The sequence below is a fragment of the Pinus tabuliformis genome, chromosome 6 (genome assembly GCF_031772625.1).
Source record: "Pinus tabuliformis cultivar Carrire ecotype Pingquan chromosome 6, CPIR1, whole genome shotgun sequence".
NCBI lineage: Eukaryota > Viridiplantae > Streptophyta > Pinopsida > Pinales > Pinaceae > Pinus > Pinus tabuliformis.
In genome coordinates this window covers 1,481,833,325-1,481,858,126 of record NC_142292.1, presented here as the reverse complement: position 1 = coordinate 1,481,858,126, position 24,802 = coordinate 1,481,833,325, and the positions used below count along the sequence as shown (strand labels likewise).

The window sequence follows — 24,802 nt, the reverse complement described above, 5'->3', positions numbered from 1 at the left end:
GTCGGTTTTCGTGTGGGACCCGCCTCAGACATAATCGAGGAATTTCGTATGGTTTTTTACTTTCCGGGTCTGGTCTATCGGGGCTTTTTCTTCTCGCTAATCGCATATTGCAGGGAAAACCCCTCAGAGAAGAAAAAGCCCCAAGCGACTAGACCCAGAAAGTCAAAAACCGTACAAATTCATTGATTCTGTCAGAGGTGGGTCCCACACGAAAAATGATAGGATATCAGAAGGGCTTTGAGTGGTAAGCGGTTCCAACCAAGTCTCGCCCGATGCCACACACTGGGTGCCTTGTGTCCGGTGAAGGAGAGAGAAAACGGCTCACATTGGACGGGTAAACATCATGCAACTTACCCGCTCGATATGAACAGAGACCGTAGGATCTTGAGGCTCCAGATCGACAGCAGACATGCAATCCAACGGATGACCGGATTCAACAGGCTAAACAGTCTGAGTTGTATAAAGGTTTGAAGTTCGGCATGAATGATGAGTTGGCAGAGGAATCATGTTCGCGGGCATTCTCGGAAGTTAAACGGAAATAACGGAAATTCAAACATTTCCAGGAAAACTGACACTTAGTTTGTTATGAAATAGGTGACCACCTCCCTGGAAGGCGTTACACAGTGATGATGACGCTAAACAGAGGAATTCAAATGGATATAGGCAGGACAACCAGAGTGCTGGGAAGCATAAACAAACAGTCAGAAAGTAGATTGGCTTTAAAGCCACGAACAGACAGAAACAAAGCAAGCAGTGAGAAAAGCAAGTTAAGAAATCAGAGAACAAAGGGAAGAAGTCGAGCTGACCTGAAGGCAACATCGAGCCAGACAGAGCTAGAAAGAGTCAGAGTCTGTGTACTCTCAAGAAGGCTTGAGAGGTTCAATCGAACTCCTCGGCATAGGCCTATCATGTATGGGTCTCAGATTGGGCTCATACTACTGTTGCCAATAGAGGTCGAGTTTCAGTAAGGAGAGTCTGTGTACTCCAGAGACTTGGGGGATCCAAGTCCAGTCCTATTGATTTATATCTTTTGAGTAAGACTCAAATTGAGCTCACTATTGTAAAAAAATCTACTTTGAAAACATAATAGAGAGGCCACCACTGAAGGTTGGACCAACAGACGTAACCCAGGAGTATTGGGTGAACTCCTTATTAAACTTGTTGTGTTTACATGTTTTACTATTGTGTTTTCTCTAACTGCTTCAGTGTCTATGTATTTCGCAATCTTATCGATCCGTTGCATAAAGTAACAGAGGCACATCCATGCACATGAGTCTGTAATACCTTTAATTCTTTGTCCTGGATAAATTCCAGATCAGCCATCAGGCCTTGTTTGCAGACCACATGTCCCAATAGGTTTCCAAAGGGAACGAGGAATGTGCACTTCTTAAGGTTCAGCACAATCTAGTGTCAGCGGCAAGTATCCAGCATCAAGCGTAAGCTTTCTACATGGTGCTTAACTAATCCAAAGACAGTCCAATCATCTAGATAGACCTCCATGAACTTGTGGATGTATTCTTTGAACGTGGCCGCAATGATGCATGAAAATATAGCTGGCGCATTCTTCAACCCAAACGACATAACAGTGTATTGAAAGCAGTCCCATTCTGTTGTGAAGGTCATTTTGCTCCTATCTTCCGACGCGATCTTGATCTGATGGTACCATGAGAACCCATCCATGAACGAGTATGCTTCCTGACCGCCAACATTCTCCGGTACTTCATCTGTGAATGGTGTCGGGAATGGATCGTGTACACAGGCATTGCTCAGCTTCCTGAGGTCCACACATATTCTTATTTCACCCTTCTATTTTTTTCTCCTGTACTACCATAGGTCTCACCTAGTCAGATTCTTCCACTAGTTCAATAATTTCGGCTGTGAGAATTTTGTCTAATTCATCATAGACCTTTTCTTTATACTTTGGATTCAAGCGGTAAGGCTACTGCTTAACTGGCTTCGCATCAAGTTTCATCGTGATCTTCATCATCCCTAAGTCGCCAACGATCACTTTTAAGTCCGTAATTTTGGTCGAGAACAAGTCTTGGTATTCATGGAGTAACTCAGTGACCTTATCCACCGTGGCATCGTCCCAATAGTCCCCAAGCATTACGTACTTCAGCTCCGCCTCCGTTCCAATGTTGACCTACTTTGTTTTTAGCGGCGTGGTGATGTCGAGGTTTTCATGTGATGGTCCTTGAACCTCGCAACAGCCTTCCATTTTTGAAATGTTAACATTTCGTGGGTCTTCATCATCCTCCTCCACATTTACGTTGTAACACTAGCGCGCAGCTCAACTGTGTCACCCCTTCTGGCTAAAGTACTTCCATTGGCTCATGGGGTATTTTGAAGATAACAGCTTTTACTGCCTATAGCGCATCATCAATAGTATCTGACTAACGATCTTCAAATGTGAATGTTAACAGCAATCCCTCACGCAAGACATCCCATTCGCTTATACCATGGCAGAGCTCCATCTCAGTATACCAATTCATGGGTATGACATCCAGGGTATGATAGAATAAATGTACCCATTCAGGTTGTGGCTCTTCCCCATAGACCTTGGTCTATTTCGTAAGGTGTGTGCATGGATCATCTTGTCCGTCATATTTGTCTACTAGTTGTATCTGTGGTTTCCCAAATCATAGGTGCATCATTCTTCTACATCTACGCTAGTCCTCAAAAATTCCTTGATGCGTACCCCACCATCGTGCAGGTGTTGCGCGCAACGCCCACTTCAGAGCATCGAATCGCTGTTGTTCTAGTACTGCGCTTTCAAATTTGTTCAGGAATTCATCCATTACTGTCAACCCATCATATGTTGGCAGATCCCTTTCCTCTGTTGTCATGCAGCGCAGTGATCTAACCATCATGTTGCAATTAAACATTGTTACTTTGTGCAGTCAATTCTGCCATCGCTCTATCTCTTCGTTTGAATCCGAAGTGCAGGAGCTTTCGCACTCCCACGAAATCCTTCCATCTACAGTCGGATTCACCCAATCCTCTTCTCACACAGTTATCTTGTAAATATAATCAAGATCATCATCACTATTGTCGTCATGCACCGATTCAGTGTATTGCGCTCCTTTGGTTGGATCTAGTGGCACTACTATGCGTAGTGATATTTTCTCAAAGATCATTTTGCGCTTCTTCAGATTTATGACTCCATTCATATCAGTGGCCCAGTCTATTCCCAGTAGCGAGGGATAAGGATTACTGTCATCAAAAATCTATATCACTTCAAAAGCTACCTGTGCGCTCGAACCCTCAATGTCTACTGTTACCCCTTGCAATCTTCCCATGGGTAAGATCTTTTGCTGGTTCACCATTCGTAATTGAATAGGAGACCACTGTAGTGCGGGTCTACCCATGCGTTCCCATGTTTGTTTTGGCAGTACATTCGTGTCCAATCTGAGATCCAGGATTACCTGATCCATTTCATACTCGCCGATTTGCACAGTCAACCTCATTTCCCTTCCTATGCACAATGCATGCTTTCCAAGTTTCTAGACCACGCGCAGTTCTCCTGACCCCACGCACCTAGTGGTATGTTCCTCTAGTCCTTTTACTTCCTTGTTGTCATCTAGTAGTTTCATGCATGTCTCTAGAAAGGTAGTGAGCATTGAAGGATCTATCCCTGGTTCTAATTGATCCTTACTACTTGAAGTGGAGGCCTCCGTGAAGCTCTTCTTAGCTTCCATGAATGTCTCCTTCGCGCGTTCTAAATCAAATTTGGGTTCCTTTGTAGAAGCCTTACGAACCCATGCACTTTCTTCTGACTACTTACCTTTATCATCGCCAATGGTCATACCACTCCTGAGCATCATGTTTATGTTCGAGTCTTCTTCGCACGGCTCAGACCTCATCATTTGTAGATTTTGAGTCGGAGGGGGATGAAGTACCCCTTTTTCGTGCAGCCTCGCTATCAATGTAGGGCAGTCTTTTGTGTCATGATCAAACTGAGTACGATACAAACATGATGTCCTTGTCGGGTTTCTACAATCGCAGGAATAGTGCCCTGGCCCTCCGCAATTATAACAAATTAACTATCTGTGACCCCTTCCTGGTCCTATTCCACCTCGGCCTCGACCACGCCCCTGAAATCCAGCGTGCGCCATTCCTGCATTCGGGTCGAGGGCTCACGTTTCAGTCTGCACCCTGTAGGTAGGATTCTGATCCATCATTAGTTCATAGCTTCTGCAGGTGCACTCATCATGGCCTACCAACCTACAGAAGTTACAAAACAATTGCTGGGACATCTACGTATACTTCTGCAATAGATGACAATTATTTGTAGTGTGTTTTCCTCATATATAAAAGATTGCGCACCATAATGCAGGTGTCACACTCAGTCCTGCCTGTGCCTCAGGTCTTAATGGCATCAGCCCTCCTCCTACCAAGTAATTCATGAACACTAGATAGTGGTCCTTGTCATGCCCCTGGCCTTTGCATTTTATGCACCATACCTCCTCGTGCGCCTCTGACCAAGGTGTCCTATCCTATTTCAAACTCTGCGTTTCCAAACATATATTTTTCAGTTGCGCGTGGATTTTTTGGACTCCCAGACCAGGGTCTTGTATAGGGTTCTCATGCAATATCATCACCATATCCAGAGCTTCAACCTGGGTGGAAATTTTTTGTTGTGACAACGTCGTCCTTAAGTGCAGTGTCAGTGATGCTACAAACCATGCGCGGTGTTTTCCATCTATCAATTTCATGTTGGCTTCATGAATCATGCCCTTCAGTCTTTGGTCTAGATCCCAGGGGGTCTCGCCCGGGAACATCGCGATCTCCTTAAACCCGATGATTGATTTTGTTTCTAACTTTGGCCTGCTAAATTCCCTGTTTAGCACGGTCTGGATTTATGCGATTCCTACGTTTGGATGGTCATTAGAATGCTTGATATACCATGTTAATGTGTGATCTTGCAATGTGCTCACCAACGTGGCCTTATTGATATTGTCATCCACAACGCCCTGTGCTTCCCATACTGCTCTTATCACGAACTAGAATTGGTTCGAATCTTCATTCCCCACTCCTCTGAATACCGGTAGTTTGATCGCACTTGCCATACTGAACTGTGGTAGTGACAGAGGTGGGGTGGGTGGAGATAGAGGTGAGGAGGGTGAGATGGGCAGCGATGTAGGTGGAGGTGGTAGGCGCGGAATTCGCTGCCTTATCAGACTAACCGTGCTTCTCGGAAAGACTTTCACGAGCTCTTCCTCGCTCTCCCATGAGGGGGGGATTAAGGGACTGGTTTCCAATTCTTCACTACTTCCACTTTTGTAGATCTTCCCACTTCGTGTAGTCCCAAACATTAATTTATTCGCATAACCCGCTTTTCACACAATAGCATCTTAATCCAAGTGTTCAAAGATTTAATATACTTACCTCGTGGTCCCTTGAGGAAACGTCGCTCCGCCTCAATATAGCTGACGGTCATGTCTACCATGAACTCAGTGATAAATCCTCCTATAATTCGGTCGATCCAATGATCAACAGCTCACGTGATCTTATCTCCTAACACTTCTAGTCTGCTCGCTAATTCTGCAGTCCACATGATTGGTTTGTCGAACCTACACCTTCCCTGACTGTCTGCTAGCTTCATGATCCACTCATACATCTCAGAGGGAAAGGATGCAAAGAAAATTTCATGGATTTTCATATACAAGTAGCACTCCAACCACTATTCCTTAGATACTCGCGGATTTTTGTTTTCCTGCACCGCGAACTCGTGAATCTTCTTGTCCAATCACTCTTCAATTTCTTTCTTTTTGGGATTCCAGTGGCACGGCATCAGAGATCCCTTATGCAGATCCCAGTCTCGGCAATGGAACCATTTGTTGGCTTGTATGGGCCTGACCCAGGTTTAGAGGTGATTTAGCCAAGAAAATCCCGGTACTACTAGCCCTTTCGGCAACAGTCTGCAGAGCACGAACTAAGGTCTCACCTGAAGTAGTATGGGAGGGTACCAGAACTAGGTTTCCGCACCTTGGGGATGTCTGATGAGCTTCTGGCGGTCTGTAGTTTGACCTTGCGTGCACATCTCTACGCGCACCTATTAGTCCTTCGCAACTTGTGATGCTGCCTTCGCGCAGCTCTACTCGGGGCGTGATGTTAGATGATCCAAAATAAAATATTATCATAGGTTATAAAGTTATAATAAAATAATTATTAATTTAAGATATTAAATTATTAATTATTAATCTAGAATATTTAATTATTAAATGGAGACATTTAGAATTAGAATATTGTTGTAAAAAGATATGACTCTACAAATGTGTCGTATCTTAGGCTCTAATTTAGGAGAATTGTTAGTAAGTTGTTTGAATAGCTTTTATTGTAAATGGAAACTTGTTATTTTATAAGTGATCCATAATTAGAGGTAGTTAGGACATCGAGCTTATAAATAGCCCATTGCAAGAGTGTTTTGTTGTTCACGTGTAAACTCTTGCAAAATTCCAAATGTAATTGTTTTTCTTATTAATAAAATTATGTGTCTGAGGACACTTCTGCCATTATTGTGGTATCAGAGCTCCAGTAATGCTGCAACTGATGTGAGGAGGAGATTCCAGCTCTAAGCACATGGAAAACTCCATTAATTTGGTCAGTTAATATCTAGTATCTAATTTTTTTTTCTTTTTTTAAATCTGCTAAATATAAAAATAGTATTTACATCATTATACAACAAAAAAAATTGCTTCAGCATAAATGAAATAGGTAAAAATTTCTCTCTGAATTTTCCCCACGCTCCAGCCTTCTCTCAATTCCTTCCTGCGTGTTGCCTGCTCTCATGCTCTACGAGTTCAATTTGAGCCTCTACATGCCTAGTTGTTATTCCAAAATACCTCTACGCGATCCCTTCCTCATTAATTGGTGTTGTGAAAAGTCACGCTAGTGTCTATTCAGTGTGAATATAGCTGGTTTACAGATCTCTAGATCAAAGAACTTGAAGCCGGCAGGAGGAAAGTCCCAAGAAAAACAATAGTCAACATATGCTAGACAACAATGGACTTAGGTCCAGATAGGGCCACATTTGGTTCCACTGTCAGTTTACAGTTTATCTGAAGTGGAATGCGGCATGGTCATGTTATGAAATTTTACAACATTCTTCTTAGATTCCAAAACTCCACTTTTAGCAATGTTGTGGTAACTTAGAGCCGACATTCTATATAAAAGTCTGAGCATAAAATTCCGAGCATATTTGTTGCCAAGAGGGAAACACCCACTTGTAAGCGTAATTTTTTCTCTTATTCCAAGTTCCTTGTATCTACGCTCCTTTTCCTTCTTTGAAAAGTAGCAAAACGGTTTATCTAATCTTCATATATCTTCTTGTATTTCGATTCTATATCTGAACTGAACCCACTCTCTACATCTTCAACATGCTTTCTCTGTCCTCGAGAGAGAGGCCAATTCTTTGTATAATCTTGTACCTAACGAATTTCTCATACCACTTAACATTATTTGCTTTACTCTTTTCCAAATCTGCTACAAGGACCTGCGTTATATTTTCGGCGGTGAAGAGAGCATTGGGACTAGATGAACAGTCAAGGTCTACAATGGAAAAAGTGTTGCATTCCATCATCATGTTCACTGATAAATTGGGTTCCTCCAAATAGGCTTTACAATTTCTAATGCACTCCTCTGTGAAAAGCTTATGGAGGGAAAAGCTTTTTTGTAATGGGGCAATAAAGTTTTTTTGTAATGGAGAAATAAGGTGAATTGGATAATTTCTCAAAGAAATGGCTTTTTATTTAAAATCTATAAATTTGGGTTCATCGCATTGTAACTCAAAGTAATTTTACTTTGAGGGGAGGTAACATTTTTGCATACTAGGATTTGCAAGAGCATCATTGTAAAAGTCAAATTTCGAAAGTTACCTTGTAAATATTTGAGAAATTGACTAGAGCCAAGTGCAAAGCTCAGCCATGTTTCTCCTACTTCAATGACTATATGAGGGTCAAGGGCAAGCCCTGATAGATCATTTTTTTGCATAGTGTGTTGCATGTTGTGTTGCCCATCTTGATATTTTTTTTCTGAGCATGATTCTTGGTGTGAAGCTTCAACACTACAATGTCAAAGTTGATTAATTTGTGTTATGATTCCAACAAACTTTAAGGCACAAAATCTTACAAAACATGGCAACACCTCATGGAAAGCACTCTTATTTATAATGAAATTTGGCATGATATATGTGATGGAGACATTAAGCCAAATAAACCCACAAATGCAGCAGCACTAGCAAAATGGGAAGTTAAGAATGCCAAAGCATTAGCTCTCATTAAATCTTCTGTTAATGATGAAATGTATGTCCATATAGAAAATGCTACAGATGCATGGTCTGCTTTGCGAATTTTTAAAGACTTCTTTGATACTCAGCCTGAATCAAAGAAAGTTGATCTACAATTAAAATTGTTGCAACAAAAATTGACTGAAGGAGGTGATGTCCTTGAATACATCTCCAGACTTAAGAATATTAAGCAAGAAATCATTAATGTTGGTTTTCAAGTAGTAGATGATAGTTTTATGGTCACAATTTTAATTGTTGGACTTCCTTCTTCCTACACACATTTTTTGGAAACTCTACAATTAACTGGAAAGTTAGAGAAGCTAAAGTTTGATGAGCTCTGCGAAATGTTGACCCAACATGATAAAACCTTTGGGAAGAAAAAGAAAGTTGGTGAAGATGGATTTTTCACAGAGGCCGGCACTAGTAAATCATTAACTGATAGTTTTGGAAATAGAGGCAGATGGAATTTCAATTAGAATCAAGCAGCACATAATGTACAAATTCGAGGTCGAAGCCAAAGCAGAGGAAACAACTTTAATAGTGGCAACATTTCAGGCAGGAGTAATTTTCAAGGCAGAGGAAATAGTCAAGGAAGAGGCTATTTTCAAGGAAGAGGACAACCTCAAAACAGAATTCAAAGTAGAGGCAGAGGATAGTCTCCAGGAAGAGGAAGAGACTTAAGTCAAATTGTGTGTCGAAGATGTAACAAAGTTGGAAATTATGTTGAAGATTGTCGAACTTCTATTAATAAAATCCCCAAGTTTCGTCAGCACTCAGCACAATTTGCAAATGATCAAGATGATGATAGTTCAGAATATGTCTTTACTTCTTCATCAGCAGTACAACTTTCCTCCCATCTTAAAAGTGATTATGAAGATGCTTAGATCTTGGATTCAAGGGCAACTCAGCACATGACTTGTCGACGTGACTTCTTTTGGAATTTTCAAGATTGCCAACTTAATTCCATCTTTCTTGCAGATGATACAAAACATACTCCTTATGGAAAAGGTGCAGTTAAAGTTTCTCTCCCTGGCATTAGAGAGAAAATGATTTCAAATGTATGGTATGTACCAACCTTTAAGAAAAATTTGTTATCTTTAGTCACGATTCAACAAGCAAGACATGAGGTAATTATGGAAGATGGCTTAGTTAAGATTAATTCAGTCAAGCAAAGCTTGAAAACTATGATGATAGGTTATGAAGATGGAAAATTGTTAATGATGAAAGGGACAGTTATTCCAAGGCATTCTGACTTTGCAGGGGCAGTGACTACAGGAATTTCACCTATAAGATTGTGGCATGTAAGATATGGACATTTAAATTTTGATAGTCTTTCTCAATTGCAAAAACAAGGGATGGTTAAGGGAATTCCAACTTTCAAAAATGAAAATGCAAAATGTGAATCTTGCATTTATGGAAAACAAAGTCAAGAAATTTTTCCAACAAGTTCATGGCGCACAAACAGGCTGCTACAACTAGCTCACAGTGATGTTTGAAGACCACTACAAACTTCATTCAGTTGCTGCAAATATTTCTTACTATTCATTGATGATTTCAGTAGAATGACTTGGGTTTATTTCTTGAAGCAAAAGTCAGAAGCATTTGAAAAGTTTAAAATTTTTCGCCAACTTGTTGAAAATGAAGTCAAAGAAAAGATAGGCACTCGCAGGATAGATAATGGGGGAGAATTCACTTCAAATTAATTCAAAACTTATGGCAACGATAATGGCATAATAAGACATCTTACAAATGTTTACACTCCACAGCAAAATGGAGTAGTAGAAAGAATGAATCGCACCTTGTTAGGAATGGCGATATCCATGTTAACTTTCAAAAAGTTAAGTTCAACATATTGGGCAGAAGCAATTCATACAGCTGTCTACTTAAGAAACAGATCTCCAACTGCTTCTTTAGATGGAATCACATCTTATGAAGCTTGGTTTGGTTTCAAACCTCGAGTTAAACATCTTAGATTTTTTGGATCAGTATGTTATGCCTTAGTTCTGAAAGAAAAAAAGAACTAAGCTTGACTCAAGAAGTTTGAAATACACAATGATTGGATATTCTGATGAGAAGAAAGGGTACTGTCTTTTGACCAACGGAAAATTTGTTGTGAGTAGGGATGTAATTTTTGATGAAATAGAGAGTAAGAGTGCTGAAGAAATCGAAAGTCTTCTTCAAAAGTTAGAAATTAAAGGCAGTCAAAGAAAAGGAAATATGCAAAGTTAACCAAATTCACCAAATAGGTATGAACTTGATTTTCCTTCATCTGAAGATGATTCATCCAGTCCATCTACTTCAACAACACCATCAGGATCTTCTAGCAGTTCATCCGCATCTCCAAGTAGCAACAGTTCTTCTGACAGTGATTCTCCACCTCCAGAATATTCAACTGATCGACGAACATTAGTTTACATTAATCCTCTTTACAATGATGGTGACTTTTCAGAATCTCAAACAAGTGAGCATCAACTACCAAATGGGCAGTTCAACTTTTGAAAGATGTAAGGCCTAATTGGCAGAATAAAACAGGAATAAGGAAGTCACACAGAAGTGAAGGAAATTTTGCCTTGCTAGAAAATGATTTTATTGAACCTTCCACATACAAAGAAGCAGTAAAAAATAAAGAATGGCAACAGGGTATGATTGAAGCATATCGAGCAGTAATTGATAACAACACTAGGAAACTTGTTGATTGTCCTCAAAATGTTAAGCCCATAGGATGCAAATGGGTTTACAGAATTAAGTACAACCAAAATGGAGAACTTGAAAAGTATAAAGAAAGACTTGTGTCTAAAGGTTTTGCGTAGCAAGAAGGCATTGATTATGAGGAAAATTTTGCTCCTACAGTTAAATGGAGCACCATCTGATTAACACTTGCATTGGCCGCTCAGAAAGGATGGAAAGTTCATCAAATGCATGTAAAAAGTGCTTTTCTCAATGGGGATTTACAAGAAGAATTATATATGACATAACCACCAGGTTTTGAAATTGAAGGGCAGGAACATAAAGTCTGCAAATTGATCAAGGCTTTATATGGGTTAAAACAAGCTTCCCGAGCTTGGTATGCCAAAATGGATGAATACCTTAGGAAAGCTGGTTTTCAACGAAGTTAATCTGATGATACTTTGTATGTGCGACAACAGGGTAAATATCTGGTGATTCTTGTTATGTATGTAGATGATTTGATCATTGCTGGAAACAATGATGATCATATTGCACAGGTGAAAACGGAGTTACATGCAGGTTTTAAGATGTCAGATTTGGGATTATTTCACTACTATTTTGGAGTTCAAGTCTTCCAACGTCCACATCATATTTTCATTTCTCAGAGTAAGTATGCAGTAGAGGTTCTTCAGTGATTTGGAATGCAGGATTGCAAGCCCGTTGTTACCCCCATGGAACAAAACTTGAAACTTTCAAAATTTGAAGGGGGGGAAATGGTGGACAACACTACTTATAGACAGTTGATTGGCAACTTGATTTATTTGACAAACACTCGCCCTAAGCTATCTTATGCAGTTAGTATTCTTTCAAGTTTTATGCAGGAACCACAAGACAGCCACTTGACTACATCCAAAAGAGTTCTTCGATATATCCAAGGAACAAAAGATTTTGGTCTTATTTACACAAAGACTAAAAACTTGTACTTGGTGGATTTTCAGATGCTGACTTTGCTAGAAGTATTGATGATCGAGCATCAACATCAAGTTATTTAATGAGCATGGGATCAGCAGCAGTGTCTTGGAGTTCTAAGAAACAAGCTACAGTGGCCACTTCTTCAGCAGAAGCAGAGTACATTTCAACATGGGAAGCAACATGTGAAATTGTGTGGTTGCACAGAATTTTGCAGGACTTGGGCATTTCTTGGACAGAAGCTACGTCATTATTCATTGACAGGCAGTTAGCCATTAAGCTTGCCAAGAACCCAATTTTTCATTCAAAGACAAAGCATGTGGACACCAAGTATCATCATATCAGATCTCTCATTGCCAAGGATGTCCTCAATCCAATTTATTGTCCTTCAGAAGATCAGATTTTTGACATTTTCACGAAACCTCTTGGCAGAATAAAATTTACTAAGTTCAGAGATGAACTTGGTATCTGTTGTAATGTATCTTTGGATCATAGGGGGGAATGTTAGATGATCCAAAATAAAATATTATCATAGGTTATAAAGTTATAATAAAATAATTATTAATTTAAGATATTAAATTAATAATTATTAATCTAGAATATTTAATTATTAAATGGATACATTTAGAATTAGAATATTGTTGTAAAAAGATATGACTCTACAAATGTGTTATATATTAGGTTCTAATTTAGGAGAATTGTTAGTAAGTTGTTTGAATAGCTTTTATTGTAAATGGACACTTGTTATTTTATAAGTGATCCATAATTAGAGGTAGTTAGGACATTGAGCTTATAAATAGCTCATTGCAAGAGTGTTTTGTTGTTCAGATGTAAACTCTTGCAAAATTCCAGATGTAACTATTTTTCTTATTAATAAAATTACGTGTCTGAGGACACTTCTGCCATTACATGATTCGTATTATACCCAAGTTCCTTGCTATTTAACCTATTATTACCCGATTACTTAATTTATCCATGTAAGACTAGTGATAATTAACAGTATATCTAGCAATCATATAAGTGTGTGCGATAAAAAAAACAATATAAATGTAAAGAATGCAATACACAAATAGATGCACCAAATTTGGAATCAACTTCCCTTTATTATTCTTCGTTCAAGGTTACAAAGTCGACACTTCCCTGTGCACTCAGCTGTAGGATTCTATGCACACAGTTGCAGACTCTACTAGGCCTCTGTGCACTCAACTGCAGAGCCTCTTCCTACTACTACGACCCAATACACTTAGAATCTTGCTCTATGCTCTATCTTCGCTCCTTCGCTACTGAGCTTCTTAGCTTACAACTTAGAGCCTCGCTCTATTTATACAATCCCATGGTTTGCGGACCATGGGTAGGCCGACATGACATTACATTACTTTACAATACTTAGGGTGGACAACCCTATGACTTAACCTATAGTTCGCACTTCGTGCCCGCAATTCGCGGAGTCTTACAAAAACTTGGGCTTTGAGCCCCAAAACATGTTGTGGGGGGATTCCATGCCCAAAAATTATTATGCAGTAGTTTTCTGAATACAACTTCTATATGCCCTTTTGGAAATCTAGTTACAGATAACTATGACTTGAAGAAGAGATTTGTGAGATTACCTCACTCTACCCAACAAGTCCCGACTGATCCGGTAGCTAAACCAACATGTCCCCAACTATTTCTGCAATGCCCCTACAGGGGCCGTGCATCAGCCTCTAAGGCACTACATCACCCTAGCGTTGGATTGATTTTCTCTCTTGGAGCTCTAACATCAACCCTCCTAGCTCAGAACGTCAAACCACAGCAAATTTTTAGACTTCTACTTGGAGGATTATGTTGCCTCTACGTGAGCTCTCCTGGATCAGTGTCAACCCCTCCTAGATATTGTGCTGCCTCCTTCTGGTGTCTCTCTGCCTCTCTGTTGCATATCTTGGCTCAGGAGAAGACTCTCCGACCAAACTATCCTTGCCCCTCACTGCAACAGCTTACTATGGAAATTCTCTCGGCAGTTTCTCTACTTGAGAAAATCGAACTTGTGAACTCTTTGCACGTCTTTCCAAATGACCCTCAAGCCTCCTTAAATAATATCCTCGTTTACATTCAATGAAATAGATTCGAAGCTAATTAATGGCTAAGATCATTTATGCATGATCCTCGTCTTCTTCTAGAAGTTACACCCACATTTAGATTAATACCCATTAATTATTTTATTTTCCTAAGTTTAGACTTAGGGTCCCATTAAAAATAATAAATTGTTTTAATAAAACTATTTCTAGGTGGAATTTCCAAAAACACTTTCTGGGTTCTTTGGAATATAGGTTCCCATGCCTCCCTACAAAATTTGAGACTTAGAGAACATCTTATGCTACCATAAATCAACACTCCCTCTTAGCGAGGAATGTGCTCAAGTAATGCAACCTACTAGAGCATCACTCTATTCTGTAACATCTCCCTCTGTGCTGCTAATGTTTGACATGTTGTCCACAACCATTATGAAAATGTTGCATTTGTACTACTACTGAACTTGCCACTGTCAACACTGCATCTACACTGCAACTCCCTCTGAGTTTTTGCATCCGCCTGGCACTACCACTACCAACTGCCCCTCCAGTGCAAATTGTTTTTGTTACTGCATCAGTAATGGAAAAACATCCCAAATTAATGAACTAATTGTGTTTAGTATGATACCATATCAATGTTGAAGCCTTATTGCTACTAGTCTCTACGTTGACCCTCTGAATCTACTGCATTGTTGCTGACCTCTGCTCTATTCCATCTATGCTGCTACCAAATCTATTATGCGTTGTTCAATCTTTGGTGCTCCTAGACACTAAAAATGTCTCTTAGACACTCCTCGGCATCATCCGACACTATTCCATCCTGCTACTTCTGATCTAGTCTCCTGTAGCAAGGAATTGATCCGAGAGGTGGGCTCCTCAAGGATCTTGCCCAACTGTAGCTCTTTTGAACTACATCTCTAAATCAACCCACCCCCCTCCTAGAGGTATCTTTGTTTTCATGGAGAACTCCTCCTCCTTGATCTTCGCGGGTTCATCCTTCAGATCATGCTTCTCATATTTGTCCTTCTTTCTGAGAGGAAACTTTGTTATGTAGTGACCCATCTCACCACACCTGAAGCACTTTATCTTCGAGATGTCTTTCTTCCACCTCCACTACGCTTGATACCCCTTCGATGCAAGGGATACATTATCATCCTCCTCCTTGGGCTTCGACCCACTACTGCTGCTTCCATCAAGCTTACACTTGACCAAGTCTCTCCTCAGCTCCTCTTTCTTGAGAGCTTCTCACATCTCATCCCAATTTGGAAAAGTCGCCCTGCCCAGGATACTCTAGACAAAGACTTGCTACTCATTTGAGACAGAATTGAGGGCCAATCTAACTAACTTGAAATCTTGAGGTGTAGAACCCCCAACTGATAACTCATCTCGGATCTCTTGAAGCTTCATGAGGAATGGATCTATGTGCTTCCCCTTCTTCATCTGTGCAAATCTCAGTTTCTACTCTAAGTACATCTTCCATTGCTTGGAAGACCCCTGATATAGTGTAGAAAATGCATCCCACATATCCTTAGCAATCCCTCTACTAGTGATGTGATAGACCACATGATCCTTCACTCTCGAGGATCATTCTCTTTTCCTTCGCCATTTCTACCTTGTACTTCTTCAGCGGATCTGCATCTGCAGGAACAACACCCATGTTGTAGACATATGTCTTGAGAGCATGCTCATCAAGAAGGAATGGCATCCTTGCCTTCTAGATGACGTAGTTGGATGCCCCATCCAACCTGTCCTGATCTCTCAAACCAATGGTTTCCATCTTTTCCACCAAAATTGTTGAACTTCTCATCTCTGCTTCTTACTATTGTTGGTAAGCCAATAAGAAAATGGACTTCTTGATGGGAATTCTTCTGAGGAAAAAAATTCCCTCACAGTGCTTCTCTTCTCTTCTGACATCTTTCTGCCCAACAAAACAGCCTGCAGCAAAACTATGTCCCACCATCTCTTCCTCACGCTGAGGCTTCAATGATACTCCCTCTATCACGGCAAGATATTGATCTAGAAGCCCTTCTCTCTGTCAACTCACTTAGAGAGAGACTGCCTCTAAATTCTGCCCTCCTGACTAGGACACCGCAAACCCCTCTGGGAATTTGAACTGCTACATCCTGCAGCTTTTTCGACCTCATTTTTTTCTTAGTGCTAGGTTCTCTGGCACTGTTCTTCTTTCTTCACCTGCACTTGCTCTGATACCATGTGAAAATTCCTTAAACACGAGAATTCCTACTGCAACACTAATGATATTTCTTCTACTTGTTAGATTTACATGAACAAGTTATTTGCAGTTTCCTATGGCAAACATCGAAATACATACGCTACAGCCTATACCATTTAAATAATATGTTGAAACAAGAAATGGAACAGTAGAGAAAGATACACACAAATGACATTTGTTTTTGGATAAATGTCCCCAGAAAAACCCACTGCGGGAAAATTGGTGCAGTAGATCTAAGGGTTTTATTATTATGCAGTAGTTTTCTGAATACAACTTATGGATGCCCTTTCAACAATCCAGTTACAGAGAAATATGATTGGTAGAAGAAATTTGTGAGATTACCCACTCTACCCTGTAAGTCATGGCTGATCTGGTAGTTGAACCAATGTGTCCTCGACTATTTCTGCGCTGCCATGTGTGGGCCCTGCGTCAGCCACTAAGGCACTGCATCACCTCATCGCTAGATTGATTTTCTCTCCCAGAGCTCTAACGTCAACTCTCCCAGCTCAGAACATCAAACCCCAACAAATTTTTTGACTTCTGCTTAGAGGACTGTGTTGCCTTTGTGTGAGCCCTCCTGGCTCAATGTCAACCACTCCTGGGTATTGCGGTGCCTCCTTCTGGTGTCTTTCCTCATCTATGTTGTGTATCCTAGCTCAGGAGAAGACTCTCCAACCAAACTATACCTGCCCCTCACTGCAATAGCTCACTATCGAAATTCTCGTGTCAACTGCTCTACTTAAGAAAATCGAAATTCTAAACTCTCTGTGTGTCTTTCCAAATGACCCTCAAGCCTCCTTAAATAATCTCCTCATTGACATTCAACGGCCTAGATTAGAAGATAATCATTGGTTAAGATCATTTCTTCTTGATCCTCGCCTTCCTCTAGAATTTATACCCATAGTTAGATTAATACCCATTAATTATTTTATTTTCCTAAGTGGAATTTCCCAAAACGCTTTCTGGGTTTTTTGGAATACAGGTGCCCAAGCCTCCCTACAAAATTTGAGACTTAGAGCACATTTGATGCTACCACAAATCAATATTTTTAGCATGCATGGTTATGCATGTGTGTTTGTGGTTCTCTTGTTGTCATTGGCACGGGTTTTTCCAGGTGTCACAATGTTTTTCATCCTAGCTTAGGCGTGATGGGGTTCTCATTTTTTGGTTGAGCTGGATTTCTAAATGGATTCAAAACTGAGTGAGGTGGATCTCTAAAAGGAAGAACACATGGCCTAGTGATCCTTGAACCCGGCTATGGATTGTGGTAAAGCCTTGGCCTAGTAACCCCTGAATCAGACTGTGGGTTGCGGTAAAGCTAGATTTTTTGTTGCCTTGGTGGGCCTAGGAATCCTTGACTGATGAATGGTGGGATATATGGTAAATCCTAGAGGTGGGTGCCATCGATCAGGCCTAGGAATCCTTGGTTCGTGAATGGCAGGATATATGATAAATCTTGGAGGGTGGAGTCTTGATTATGGCCTAGTGATCCCTGAATAAGACTGTGGATTGTGGTAAAGCCTAAAGACTAGGAGACAGTGAAATTCCTCACGGTGTAGGTGGAGAAATTCAGTGGCATCCATGCTTATTTGGTTTTTTATTTGTCATGATTCCCACATTCATGGTTGGAATATGAAACGAGGGTGATTGGCTAAAAGAAAGATTTGGTTCAGCCACTTTATGGTCAGCTGGTTCATGGAAGTCCCAAACCTAGTTGGATTTTGCATTCATAGAGTTCCTTCTCCTTGGTATTTCATGTGTAAATGTATTGATTTATATGTGGATTCTATGATTGTTGTATCCTTATTATTTTTGTTGTTTATATGTTGGTTATGAGTATATTTTATGACAGTGATCATGTATGGCTCTCATCATGTTTTTATTTGTAAATGAATGAACAAAGAATATATGACCTAATAGATGATAATGCAGCTAAAGTTACATGGCATCAATGCTTCTTGGCGATTTTCAGATCAGTATGGGACCCCTATGCTCAGATCTATTGTTATGACATACAGAATGCATATTTGTGTTGAGTCTCCAAAATATCATTGAGTTCAACTTCTTTTCTTTCACTTTGCTTCAGAATTTTCCATGTTCCATAACTCCATAATCATGCACTAAAACAATATTCATAATTAAATATGGGTTTATAAAAATTATTTTCCAATACATTTATTTTGGTATTTTGAGAGAATTTATGGTTAAATATTAGAAAAATAACATGTATTCACTTATATATAAAAGTTGGATGAGTTTTGTGACATGTGTAGGCATATTTGAAGAATCTGGGACAGTCATATTTGGCCTCCAAGACTCAAATTCGAATTTCCTCTTCAAATTATTGAATATTTTAGGAAGATTTGAGATCATTAGTTAAGAACATTTCATGGAGAAAGATCATGGAAGTTTTCATAAGTGTCTCCTATTAAAGCTAGGAAAGATTTGTGAGAGGATATGAAGAGATGCTAATTGTTAGATGTCAACACATGGTTGTAACCACATGAGATATTTGTGGATCTATGATCCCAAATTAAATAGGAACACAAAAAATTACATATATAATCATAAATACATAGATGTAGCATAAAAACACTTCATTTCATTCATAGAAAAATACTAAACTATGCTTACAAACAGAATGGAAATAAGATAGGTCAGGCGATGGTAGCTTATCTATGAGAAGAGATGTGGCGGCTACATGCATCCGAACTATGTTACAATGAAGCTGAAGGGTCTATTTATTATTGAAAAACATGAGAAACCCATAAACAACCAAAACCCTAGCCGCAGGAGTTGTAACACCAAGCATTTTTGGGCCACGTTGGGGTTAGTTGGGCAGCCAACTTCCCAGGATCGTAACTTGGTCATATTATCTCCGTTTTGTGCGTACGATACCTTGTTGGAAATGTCTCTTTGAGTACTATAGGTTTCACCGCAGTCCCTTACCTATGGTTATGAGCTTGCAATAGACCTCAAAAAAATGCCATTTAGGGGGTCAAAACTACTTTGGAAGTTCAGGACCTGAAAAACTGCTAAAAATAGTAAATGATGAAATAAACAAGGAAACATATGAAACTAACTAGAGGGTCTTGGTGGAATAGGCAGGTGGCCACCAATATCTACCTAGATCATTCCTCCCCCCTTAGGAAGCAATGGTCCCCATTGTGTGCAGAGCCTCCATGATGTGAGGAAATTTTTGTTGAACCACTTGCCCTAGTGAAGGAGTTGGCCTGCTTTGACAACTTGATATAGTTGTATCCCTTGTTGGTGATTGTTCTTGATCTGTGTATCCATGATCATATCAGTTGTGGAATGTTCCATGCAGTCCGAGATGAGGTATGTTGGTGTGAGTTGTTCTGCAATGTCAGATGTGTCCAACAATGGTGGAAAGTATGGTTGAAGGCAGTCTAAATTGAATACTAGGTGCAGACCAAGGGATGATGGGATGCTGAGCTCGAGGGAATTGTCACCAATAGCCTTGGTGATGGTGTATGACCCATATTGGAGCAGGTGAAGCTTGCAATGGGGTCCAACGAGGCACTCCTTCTGCAAATGTAGCCAAACTTTGTCGCCCACCTAGAACTTGTTCGACACTCGATGTTGATCATCGCACTGCTTGTACTTAGCATTGGCTTTGTCCAATATATCATGGACCTACTCGCGAATGTTTTGAATGTGCTCAATGAAGTTTTTATCCCTTTCAGCTTCAGATTGGACGTGAGCCGAATCTGCTTGAGTGGCTGCAAATGGTATCACCACTTCAATGGGACATAATGGATGAAATCCTAGCCCTACGTGAAAGGGGTTGTGGCCTGTTGAGCTGTGGAGATCTTTGTTGTAGCTATGTTGGACATAAGGGAGACTTTCATCCCACGTGCGTGGATGCTTCTAGTTGTACATGCACATAATGTGTATGATCATCCTGCTGACAACCTCTATTTGGCCATCAGTTTGGGATGGAAAGTCATGGACTTAATAAGTTTTGTATCCAACATCGATGAGAGACTGGACCAAAATGCACTGAGGAATCCGTTGTCCGGATCTGAGACAATGAACTATGGGATCCCAAATTGTACCCACACTCGCTCAAGGAAGAGCTTAGCAGTGGCCTCCGCTGTGATACTCTTCTTACAGGCTGCCATGATGGCCATCTTAAAGAATCTGTCGACGACTACAAAATCACAATCGTTGTCGTGCTTAGTAGAAGGAAGGCCCGACATGTAATCCATGGAGATAGATTCCCAAGGCTGACTAGGAGTAGGTAGAGGACTTTATAGGCCTTGCTTCTTGATGTTGGTTTGGAAATGGCGCATGCGGTGTAGGATCTAATGTACTTCCTTTTGGGTCTCTGTTTTGTCTTATTTTTATTTATTTCTCTCATGTTGTCGATTGGCTAAATGATTATTTTCGAAGAGTATTTGTTATTTCTTTGTTTTAATAGGATTAAAATAGCATTAATGAGATTTTAATTAAGGTTTTTATGTTGCACGATTAAAACCGATTTGATTATACTTTGGGATGTGCCTGCACCATTGCATTTACCTGCCTGCACCATTTTATGGCTTCCTGCACTATGCTGAGCTCAAACCTGGTCTTATGCTCTGTTCATAAAGGCAGTGGTATTTTGTTAGCAGCATGTGAACTCTTACACTGATATCGTTGCGGTTGAATTTGTCCCTATAATCAAACCCTCCAGTTCATGGGGCTCGAATTGTGGCCAATATTGTTGGGCAAGATATACAAACTGCGCACTTTGGAAAGCCCTCAGCACATGAAAGAGCATGTTGTAGATGGCACAACAAGACATGCCCTTGACATACTTGCTAGTTTGATTGTCTCATTGTTGAACCTGGACTTGGCAGGGATCCATTTCTTTTGGAGTGCGTGGCATAAATTATACAACTTGCAAGGCAATGCAAAATTCCAATTGTTATTGATGGGGATGGACTATTTCTTGTCACGAACGATCCTCAACTAGTGGTTGGTTATCCTCTAGCCATCCACATGCCAAATGTAAATGAAAACAAATGCTTAGTTCAAAAGGTGATGGAACAAAATCTTAATCTTGTAGGTGGAAAACAAGAAATAGATGAGAACAATGCTCCACAATGATTACAAATTCTAGCTAGATGAATGGGAGGACTGACAATCTTGCAAAAGGGAAAAGTAGATCTTATCAGCGATGGAAACGCAGTCTATGGTGTAAGTATTTTTGGATCTCCTCATCGGTGTGGTGGTCAAGGTGACATCCTTTCAAGCAGTGTTGCAGTATTCTCTTCATGGGCTAGATAGGGAGAAACATCTAACAAAGATGATAAGTTGTCGAGGTTTTCATCAAAGCTAGTAATTTTGGGAGCTATTGTTGGTTCTATACTCATTATAAAGGCAACATATTTAGCCTTTGAACAACACAAGTGCAGTACCGTTACAAAAAATATCATAGAGGTGCTCGTAAATATATGGACTGAATCTTCCAACACCGTATCTGAAGGCCACGAGGGATGTAGCAGTGATTGAGCAATCAGTATGCAGAATTGAAGGGCCGTTGAATCGCACCTTCTAGCAACAAATACTCCAGGAAAAGAGGAATGATTCACCAGAATCGTTCCCTCTTTCGACACTCAATTTCAAACTAATTCTTATTTCGGAAAATTTTTAAAACTAATAATCTTCTATATTTTAATTAGCTGAATTAAAAGGCCCAATATGTAATTCGATGTCTATATAAGAAATCGACTAGAGCAAACATAAATTAGTCAATTAATTAGACAATTAGACAGTAAGGAAGGAAATTGATCGAGCCAGGGATAGTGCGCATGAGAGGAAGGCGTAATAGGGAAGAGGAGTTGTCCGAATGTAGCCTCACGGAGTTCATAACTAGTGGATCGATCCTCTTGTCTTGTTGGAGCTGAGCATTGTCTGCTTGATGTAAAGACTATTTTTTAGGAATTAATTGAAGCAATTTTCATCTATGTTATGTCTATTTATTTATTGCATCTAATGATTTTGACTGTTGTGTGAACCAGGTTAATCGAGGGTGTGAGATGGTTGGGTTGGCCGCTAGACTAGTTCGCCACTGCTCTTCATTTCTTAAATTAATTAGCATTTAAATTGTCATTTACTGTGTGAAGTTTATTCAATAATTTATAGTCTCTTTCCTTCTCCAGATTGATGTTATTTAATTTATTGCAATGTTTTCCTTTTAGCTCTAAACTTCATTGATTTGCCGCATTATGAAATTGCTCTTGTACTTTAGATGTGTGCTTACACTTGGGATATTTCTTCATATCAAATTGTGTCCCTCCAGTTGTTCTTATTTACAAGATTGGCTTATGTGTTCATGAGTTGTAATTGATTTATATTCCAGAACATGAAAACGATGTGAGTGATTATGGTTTTTAGGTACTGACATATTCATTCAATCTATGCTTACAAAAACCATATATTACTTGTATGATGCGGAGACGATATTAATGAAAGAAAATTGTGTCATGTTTAAAACAATAATATTTACTTTTTATTAAACTCTTGGACAGTTCTCCATGATTTATTTTCAGGGAAAAGGAAGGCGAGATTCATATTAATTTAATTTCTTTCATAAGTTATTTATGCAGTAGATTTACTTGTCGATGCTTTCAAGTTAATTTCACACAGAATTAGTACAAGCAGAATTAGTACAGGCATAATGATTTTGAATTGCTTTTGAATTCCTTCCAGCATTTATAGTCTCTCGATATTGTGTCGACATTGTTTTGTTTCCAGTTATGATTCCCTTTATGTTTTCTCATACTTAGAATTTCCTTTCGCATTAGTTTGCCTTTTATTTCCCGCATGATTTAATTGTTTGGATTGGTGTTTCTCTAAGTTTATTTTAGTGCAGGATTTCATTTATTGATGAGATTAATACGCAAGATAGACTAGCATTTGTTTTGCAAGTTGTCAGGGGCTTTCTTTGGCATTTACAGTGTTGTGTCTTGAAGTTCACGAACTATTTGGATTGAAAAATTAAATGTTGGTACATTTATAGACCCTATACTGCACCGAAAATTTTGGTGCCGTTATTGGGGAGGCACTCAGGGGATTGACCTTAGTGATCTGGCGCATTTGTTTTTTTCCTTTACCTAGTTTCTCTTGCAATTTTATGTTCTTTGAATTTATTTCTTTTCTGCATTTTTTCTATAAGGCTTCTCATTTTATTTAATGTTGTAAGAACCCCTCACCCACCCTACACATATATATACACATGTGCTAACAAATGTACCAGTGGGCTTGTTAAAAATAAGAAAATGGTATTTTGAGGAATCATTCAATGAGGAGTTTTTATGTTGCTATAGAGACATAAAATTCATCCAATGAAGAATTACCAATTGAAAATTTTAATATTTTGATTGAACATAAAAATTAAATTATTAAATCTTTGATTTCGAAATTGGATGATTTGCAGGAAGAGTGGAAGCAGGATGAAAACCCACTGCTTATCTTTTGCGCCAACTGTAGAAAGAAACACCTCCTTGGAAAGTGTCCACTTAGTAGCCTGAAAAATTGCAAAATTTGTGAAGAGGATCATCCAACAGAACGTTGCCCATCACTACCAAGATTATTTTAGGTACTTCAGGAATCAATTAAGGAATCAAATCGACTACCAGGTATAACTCAAACCCCATTATCATTTGATACTTGTAATAATGCTTATTTTCTTTAGCAGGCTCATCAACATGTTTATAATCTTGCAGTTTCATGGCAAACTTTTAATCCTCCTCCAATTGAATATCCTACTTCATGGTTACAGTGGCCCTCTCCTTGGCCCTCATCCTCGTGCCAGATATCACCATGGCCTTAAGAATCGTTTGGATCCTTATCTCTAGGGAAATATCCCATGCAAATTCAACCATATGAGCACCAACAACAGCCACAATTTCTGTCCAATGCACCATAAGTTATACTCCTCCATGATCCCAACCGCATGTGCAACCTTACCCTAGCCTTAATCCATACCCTGCCCCTTATCCTAATCCTTACCCTACTCCTTATCCTTATCCATACCCTAGCTCTCATTCAAACCCTAATCCATACCCTAGTCCTAGTCCATACCCTAGACCTAACCCTAATCGCACCCTAGACCTAACCCTAATCACACCCTAGACCTAACCCTAGTTCTAATTCAAAACCTAGACCTAACCCTAGCCCAAAGCCTAATCCCAATCGAAATCCAAACCTCACTCCAAGCATTGACCAAAACCCTAGCCCAAACCATATCATAAACCCTAATCTAAACCATCAGGTTGCACAACAGTTTCAAACACCTATTCTTCCCATTGAACAAAATGAAACATCTTCCATGTTTGGAAAGGGAATGAATTTGGAAACTTCTGCCATTACTACAGAGCATTCACCTCGGGAAGATATAATTCAAAGACCCCCAGAGGAGCAATATTTCATTGGAACTTGTTCTAAAAATGGTGTTGAAACTCGAAACCCTAGAATCTCTCTCAACCATTCTTGTCAATATGAAAAATCAAATATTTGAGCCTGAATTTGAGGGATTTATCTTTTGTCTTTCAGCAGATTCTTTGTGCCTCCAGGAAAGTGACTATCAAA

The 24,802-nt window shown here is 39.6% G+C and overlaps 1 pseudogene; it reads left to right on the top strand.

Moving 5' to 3' along the window:
* The window catches only part of LOC149264229 (ATP-dependent (S)-NAD(P)H-hydrate dehydratase pseudogene), an 82,441-nt pseudogene extending 60,720 nt beyond the window's left edge, over positions 1-21,721 (top strand).
* The last annotated feature ends 3,081 nt before the right edge of the window (positions 21,722-24,802 follow it).